Here is a 7,995-nt window from a genome sequence, read left to right on the forward strand (position 1 = left end):
ACCTCTCTGTCTGAACTAACATCCTGTGACTACTACGTAAAGATCTTTGGACCCTAATAACGTCGAGGACCACTAGCGCCTTCCAGCCCCAAACCAAAGAATGTCTTCAGACAGCATCTTGGGCCTGCTGGAAAGCTGTGAGGAGCCACCCCTGCATACTCCATTACAAGATGGCGCCTGCATTCGGCAGCACCAACTGAAATTTCCATCCCTTGTTCTCTGCCTCTCCCGTGGCGTCATATGGGCTGACGAGCTGCAACCAGTCAGAGCGTGACACGTCGGAGGCGAGGACTATTAACCTATAAAAGGATTGGGCTTTGGTCCTCTGGGGTCTCCGCTCTGTAAGCTTATGCTCTCCCTCTCAAGACGCATTAAAGCTTTCTGCAGAAGGATCCTGTGTGTGCCGCGTCGTTCTTGCTGGCGAGACGGTTGCGCGGGACAGAAAGCTTCCCTCATCTTCTTGTAACCATCTCTCTGGTGTACGCACGCACCAATGTATTTTAAACTTGCCTTGAGTCATGACTTTCTTTGTCCCGTAAAACTATGGAACTGCTTCCGTGTTGGAACATGGAATTTGGGTAACCTAAATCTGTGTTCCCAGGCCACTTGACATGGCTCCAGAATAAATTATATTCCCTTTAAGATGAGAGCTGTGTGTGTGAGAGCTGTGTGTGTGTGCATGTGTGTGTTGTCCAGGGTTTGAGTTATTTAGAAGACAGATAAGTATTCTTTTTTTAAAAAGATTTATTATGTAGAGTTCTGCCTGCATATATGCCTGCGGTCAGAAGAGGGCACCAGATCTCATTACAGATGCTTGTGAGCCACCTTGGGATTAATCCAAAACTGAACTCAGGAACTCTGGAAGAGCAGCCAGCGATCTTAACCTCTGAGACATTTCTCCAGTCCTAGGTAAGTATTCTTAATTAATTATTAAGAACCCCCATACCTTAGAGACACCTCACGCATCACCCATAGTGCCTAAATCAGCTCTCTCCTCTCTACACAGACATCTGAGATGTAGAACCCAAGCCTTGCTTTCTATTTTCTTGCCAATTTTCACAATAAAAGTAAATATAGTCCCTTAGATGTTATTATTATAGTCTAGTCTCTTTGGTGCCGGAAAGTGCTCTGCAGGCTATCAAAAAAGAAACTGGATACCAACCCAGCCACAAAAACATTTCAACTACAATCTGCCCTACCTGCAGGATGTGCTGGGGCAACCGAGGTGCAGAACTTGTTTGTGGGAATGGGCAACCAGCATCAGATGTAACTTAAGGCCCAAGCCACAAGAGGGAGCCCATGCCTGATACTGCTTGGGTGGCCAGGAACCAGAGAATGGGTAGACCAGAGACCTAGAGTCAACCAAACACAGCAGGTTAAAAAAAAGAAAGAGAAAGAAAGAAAGAAAGAAAGAAAGAAAGAAAGAAAGAAAGAAAGAAAGAAAGAAAGAAAGAAAGAAAGAAAGAAAGAAAGAAAGAAAGAAAGAAAGAGAAAGAACTCCAATGATATTTTGCTATATTTACTGATCGCTGCCTTGTTCTGTAGTCATCAAAGAGGCTTCCTCCAGCAGCAGATAGGAACAGATGCGTAGGAGCCAGCCGTTATGTGGAGAGGGAATCTAAATTGGTGGTCTCCATTGGGTTTCTCCTCTCAGAGACCAGGGAACCTCAGGAAAAAGAGGAAGGAAAGATTGTAGGAGTCCAAGGGTTTGGAGGACACCGGGCGAATGTGGTCCACTGAATCCACTAAGCAGGGCTCCTATGGGCTCACAGAGGCTGAAGCAGCAAACACGGAAGCCTGTACGGGTCTACGAGGTGCACTGCGTACATGTGTAGCTATTCTGCTTGGTGTTTTCTGGGACTCCTAACAGTGGGAGCAGGACGGTCCCTGACCTTTCTGCCTGCTCTTGGGATTCTTTTCATCGTGTTGGGTTGCTTGTCCAGCCTTGATGTAAAGACTTTGCCTTGTCTTACTGTATTTTGTTTTGTCGTGTTTGATTGTTATCTCTTGGAGGCCTGTTCTTTTCTGGAAGGAGATATATAGAGGGAGTTGATTTAGGGGAGAGGGGAGGTGAGGAGGAGCTGGGAGGGTAGAGATAGGGGAAACTGTGATTGGGAGAAGAAACTATTTTCAATTAAAAAAAGTAAATATAGTCCCTTAGCTGTGATCATTGTCATTATTATATTATTGATCATGATGGAGAGACTGGTCTGTGGTTAAGAGCACTTTCAGCTCCTCCAGAGAATGGCAGTTTGGTTCCTAGCACCCACATAAGGCTGCTTACAGACACCATTAACTCTAGCTCCAGGAGATCTGTAGCCCTCTTCTGGCCTCCACAGGTGCCTCAGTGCCGCATTCACACACACACACACACACACACACACACACTAATAAATAAAAAATAAGAATTGTGTGTGTGTGCGCGCGTGTGTGCGTGTGTGCACATGTGTGTGCGTGCATGTGTGTGTATGTGCGTGTGTGTGTGTGTGTGCATGTGTGTGAATGCAGATGCCAGCCAGTGCCCATGGAGGCCAAAACATTGGTACTGGGAACTGAACTTGTATTTTCCAGAAGAGCAGCAATCACTCTTGACCACCGAGCCATCTCTCTAGCTCCCACTGATATTTTAACCTCCATCATGGCTTCTACAATACCTCAGAGAAAACAACCTAAACAAAAATGATGACGGAAGATTGCCCAGCAAAAAGGAGAGAGACGGTAAAGCTTTCTGCTTCATTTGTTGAGAATGGGAGAAAGTTTTCCAAGATGAAAATTTTAAAAGGCGTCATGTAGCTGCACATGCTCCCAAATTCAGTGTGCGACAAGGACGGCGGCACAAGGGCAGAGAGCATCGCTGGAAAAGGTCCGCTTTCTCAACACAAAACGTTTGAAAAGTCCCGGCTCAGATTCTAGTAACAAACCAATAGTGTGGAGACATACTGTATAGCAAGAGAGTCAGAACTGCTTCCTGACGCTGATTTTCTTGAGCAGTGCTTGCAGAATGCTGCAAATATATGCCCTGAAAAAATGATCACTCTAAAATCTGTTATCTCCCTAGAATACAGCCAGGCAAATTAAAGGAATAATAAAATCTATCCAAGGGAGTCAGAAAAATAGAAGTACTTGCTTTAGATTTAATCGTGGACAATGGATGACATCACTGGTGCTGCAAGAATGACTTCTGGGGGGGTTGAATAAGAATGGCCCCCGTAGGCTCCTGTATTTGTATGCTTAGTCACCAGGGGGTGGAACTGTCTGAAAGGACTACAAGGACTAGGAGGAAGTGTGTCACTGGGGTGGAATCTGCGGTTTCAAAGGCCTACACCAGGCCCAGTCTCTCTCTCTCTGCCTATGAATCAGAACGTAGAACTCTCAGCAGCTTCTCTAGCAGCACGTCCGTCCGTGCGCCACCGTGCTTCCTACCATGAAAATAATAGATTAACCTCTGAAACCGTGAGCAAGCCCCCACGTGAATGCTGTCTTTCATAGGAGTTGCCTTGGTCTTGATGTCTCTTCACAGCAATAGAACAGTGACTAAGACACGGCTCAACCTGCCATTTTATTAGTGGTCCTTGTGAGAAATGCAATGTCATTCAAAAATTTAGTGTCCTTAAAAGGCGCAACAAAATCAAGAAACTTATAGGAAGCAGTAAAACATACGCTAAACCCATTTTCTTTGTCCATTGTCACCAGATCTGTTGTAGCTGATGCCCAATTAATGGTAGGTAAAAGAGAGAGACACATTTGGGTTTTTGTTTGTTTTGTTTTTGTCGATACAGATTTTTCTGTCTAGCTTTGGAGCCTATAGACTCCTGTAGACTCAAACTGGCCTCAAATTCACAGACATCTCCCTGCCTCTGCCTCGCAAGTACTGGGATTAAAGGCATGCACCACCACCGCCCAGCTGAAAGACATATTTGTAAAAGTTAATAGAAGATGATACAAATGCCACTCTGAACTCACATTTAATGAAGTATCATCAAGAAATTTTATGCACAAAAGCAATACAGATGTATGTTATGCAAATCGTCAAAACCATGGATTCTATAAAGGATGGGCAATTAAAATCCTTAGTAGTCCTGGAAATTCTTTTCAAACATTGATGCTGATTAGAGCAACATCATTGACTTTCCAGAAATAAGATGACTAAGTTAAAGCCAAATGATACAAAGAAATTTTATTATTTGAGACATGTTATCAAGTTGTTTATGGTCTCAACACTGAGTTTATGCTCAAACTTGATGAAAGCTACCATACAGATTTAGCATTCTTAGGGAATTCCATCCATCATCTAAATGGGTTATGTTGTCTTTAAAGTGAAACCCAACTTATTTATACAGTGTTTCAAATCATGACAAGATTTCAAATGGAGGTGAAATTATGATACTCTCAAATGAAGACAAACAATTTTGTGGGTTTTTTTTTTTTTTTTTTGGTTTTTCGAGACAGGGTTTCTCTGTGGTTTTGGAGCCTGTCCTGGAACTAGCTCTTGTAGACCAGGCTGGTCTCGAACTCACAGAGATCCGCCTGCCTCTGCCTCCCAAGTGCTGGGATTAAAGGCGTGCGCCACCACCGCCCGGCTTAGAGTACTTGTTTCTTTTGCGAAGGACCTGGGTTCAATTCCCAGCACCCACAGGGTAGCTCATAACTATCTGTAACTCTATTTCCAGGTGACCCTGTACTCTCTTTTGACCTCCAAGGGCACCAGACACCCATGTGGTGCACACGCATACATGCAGTAAAACATTCAAACACATGAAATAAAATAAATAAAAAAAATCAAAGAATATGAAGCAGATTTATTTTGGTAATTTGGTAAATAATATTTCGATAAATTTCCAACTCTCTTTCCAGGCAGTGTAGATATGTTGCCTGCCAATTCCAAACAGACTGTATAGAACTGCAGCCAGCCACCCAACCTAAGAAAAAATTTGACTGTGTTTCTTTTCTAGATTTTTCAAGTCTTGTCTTCCAGGAAACATGAATCTCTCACTTCAAAGTCACAGCGCACCCTTCTCTTCGCTTCTACCGCACCTACAGTTGTGAGCAACTGTTTTCAAAAGTGAGTCAACTAAGTGAGATTGGGAAACACTTTGAGAGCTCACTGAGAATGGTAACCACTTCCACCCAACCTCAGATCGATGCAGTAGGATCTCAAATGCAACGTCAGATAGTCCCCGATCTGACTGCTCTGTGTTGCCCTCTTTTATAGTAATAAAAAATCAGTATGTTCATTCTCTTTATTGGTGATCCCAAGTGATACCCATTGAACAGTTTTGAGACTCTCTGAGCAGGGTGATGCATAATTGGGATCCTTTTGTGAGGATATTTTTGCTTATCTGTGGTGACTGATGTCGTGAAGATTAGACACAGTATTTTTTTTTAAAGCTCACTAGTTTTCATTAGCATTTGCTTATTTGTGTGACCCATGACAATTCTTTGTCCATTGTGACCCAAAGAAGCCAAAAGGTTGGACTCCTCTCCAAAGGATGGGCATACCCCTGCTCTAAAGGGTCACTCTGCAAATGGAAGAAGGACTTCAAGAGTCTCTAAGGTTTAGTCCTAGGCCACATCAGAAAATAGTTCATTCACTGTAAAAGAAAGAAAAAAAAAAGAAACAAGCAACAAACGAAAAGGCCTTCATCAGAAAGAAGCCCTAGCCCTAGAAAGGACAAGAGAAGAGGGAACTCCTACTTACCGGCCTTAAAAGACAGCCATGAGGCCAGCCTGCTTGCATGTGCCCCATGCTACTTCATCCCGGCTTTGCTTATTCTTCCTTATTTCAACCACTCGTTCTTTTTTCACTTTTCTCAATTGGGGAATAGACACCTATAGCCTAGATGAAGACAGGAAAGAGAAGTTGATTTAGGGGATGATTTGGGAAAACAAGAGGGACCTTTAAATATGCCATCAGTGTATCTATATCCCAGAACCTGAGTGACAGGACACAGTCTAGGAGAAACTAAGAATTAGCTGACTTTCCACATAATCTGCCTGTGCCCCATCCTTCCCTGATCCCTCTCCTACACTCGACCCTCCTATAACCACATGGATCAGTGTCAGTGGGATCTGGACCATGGTTCTCCTCAATGCTTTATTTACCAAAAAACAAGCAAACAAGACCATGCTTAAATCAGTCTTGAATTCTAACCTGAGGCCAACAAAGACTGTCTGTAATGTGAGCGCTAATCCCACGGAGCAGATGGGCAGGGCATTCAGCCAGTTCCTCTTTTCTTTCTTGAGAGGCAGATTCTTAATTACACCTTCCCAACCACGGTGAAAAATCATCCTGTTATTATGTAATACAATGACTTCAAGTGGTAATCACATATGAAAAACGTAAGAACATTGAGATACTCATAATTCTGATTCTATGTTTTCACAAACTTCTAAAGTGAATACTCAGAAATGTAATCAAATCCAGATTCCCCATTCCTAGCTAGGAATTCTCCATGGTCAGTTCTTTGCCCTTTAAAAAATGGATACCATTCTCCTCTCCTGCTCATCGAATAAATACTTAAATTAAGTACTTAGCTTTCATGGTAAGCAAACCAAAAAGGAAAATTTAAATAGAGCTCTGGGCCCAGTGGTGGTGGCGCACGCCTTTAATCCCAGCACTCGGGAGACAGAGGCAGGTGAATCCCTGTGAGTTCGAGGCCAGCCTGGTCTACAAGAGCTAGTTCCAGGACAGCTAGGACTGTTACACAGGGAAACCCTGCCTCAGAAAACCAATATATACATACATACATATATATTGGTATATACATATATATATATTTGGATAAAATACAAACTCAGTCACTACTCATATTATTCCACAGTTCTTCTCCTCCTCAGACATCATAAAACAACAAACAACATTTTCACAGCACACATCCGTGCTCATTCCAACTCACCAGGCCTATCACCTTCCGCTAATGCTCCACCGAGGGGCTGGGCTCTTCCTCACCCTTAATGCGTTCTTTTCAGTCCGCTCAAAAATCTTATGAACTTCTTGAGGTAACCCAGACCCAAAAAGAAGATCATGGGATGTACTCACTCATAATTGGTTTCTAGCCGTGGATAGGGGCCACTGAGTCTATAATTTGTGATCCTAAAGAAGCTAAATAAGAGGGTGAGCCCAAGGAAAAACATATAGTTATCCTCCTGGCTATGGGAAGTAGACAAGATTGCCGGGCAAAAAATTGGAATCTTGGGGGTGGGGTGGGATGGAGGTAAGGGGAGATGGGGAGAGAAAAGTGTGAAGGAGAGGATGGGGGGAACTTGGGGAAACGGGATGATTGGAGATAAAGGAAGGTTGGATAGGTGAGCGGGGAAGCACATATCTTAGTTAAGGGAGCCACCTAAGGGTTGGCAAGAGACTTGAACCTGGAGTGGCTACCAGGTGCCAGGGCAATGTCCCCAGTTATTTCCTTGGGCAGCTGAGGATAGGGAACCTGAAATGACCCTATCCTATAGCCATACTGATGAATATCTTGCGTATCACCATAGAACCTTCATCTAGCGATGGATGGAGACAGAGACAGAGGCCCACACTGGAGCACCGGACTGAGCTCCCAAGGTCCTAACGAGGAGCAGAAGGAGGGAGAACATGAGCAAGGAAGGCAGGACCACGAGCGGTGCAACCACCCACTGAGACAGTGGGGCTGATCTATTGGGAGCTCACCAAGGCCAGCTGGACTGTGACTGAAAAAGCATGGGATAAAACCGGACTCTCTGAACATGGCGGACAATGAGAGCTGATGAGAGGCCAAGGACAATGGCACGGGGTTTTGATCCTACTTCATGTTCTGGCTTTGTGGGAGCCTAGACAGTTTGGATGTTCACCTTCCTAGACCTGGATGGAGGGGGGAGGACCTTGGACTTTCCACAGGGCAGGAAACCCTGACTGCTCTTGGGGCTGGAGAGGGAGGAGAAGAGGAGTGTGGGGAGGGGGAGAGGGGCGGGAGGAGGGGGAGGGAAATGGGAGGCAGGGAGGAGGCGGAAAATTTTTTT

The sequence above is a fragment of the Chionomys nivalis genome, chromosome 1 (assembly GCF_950005125.1).
Source record: "Chionomys nivalis chromosome 1, mChiNiv1.1, whole genome shotgun sequence".
NCBI classification, from domain to species: Eukaryota; Metazoa; Chordata; class Mammalia; order Rodentia; family Cricetidae; genus Chionomys; species Chionomys nivalis.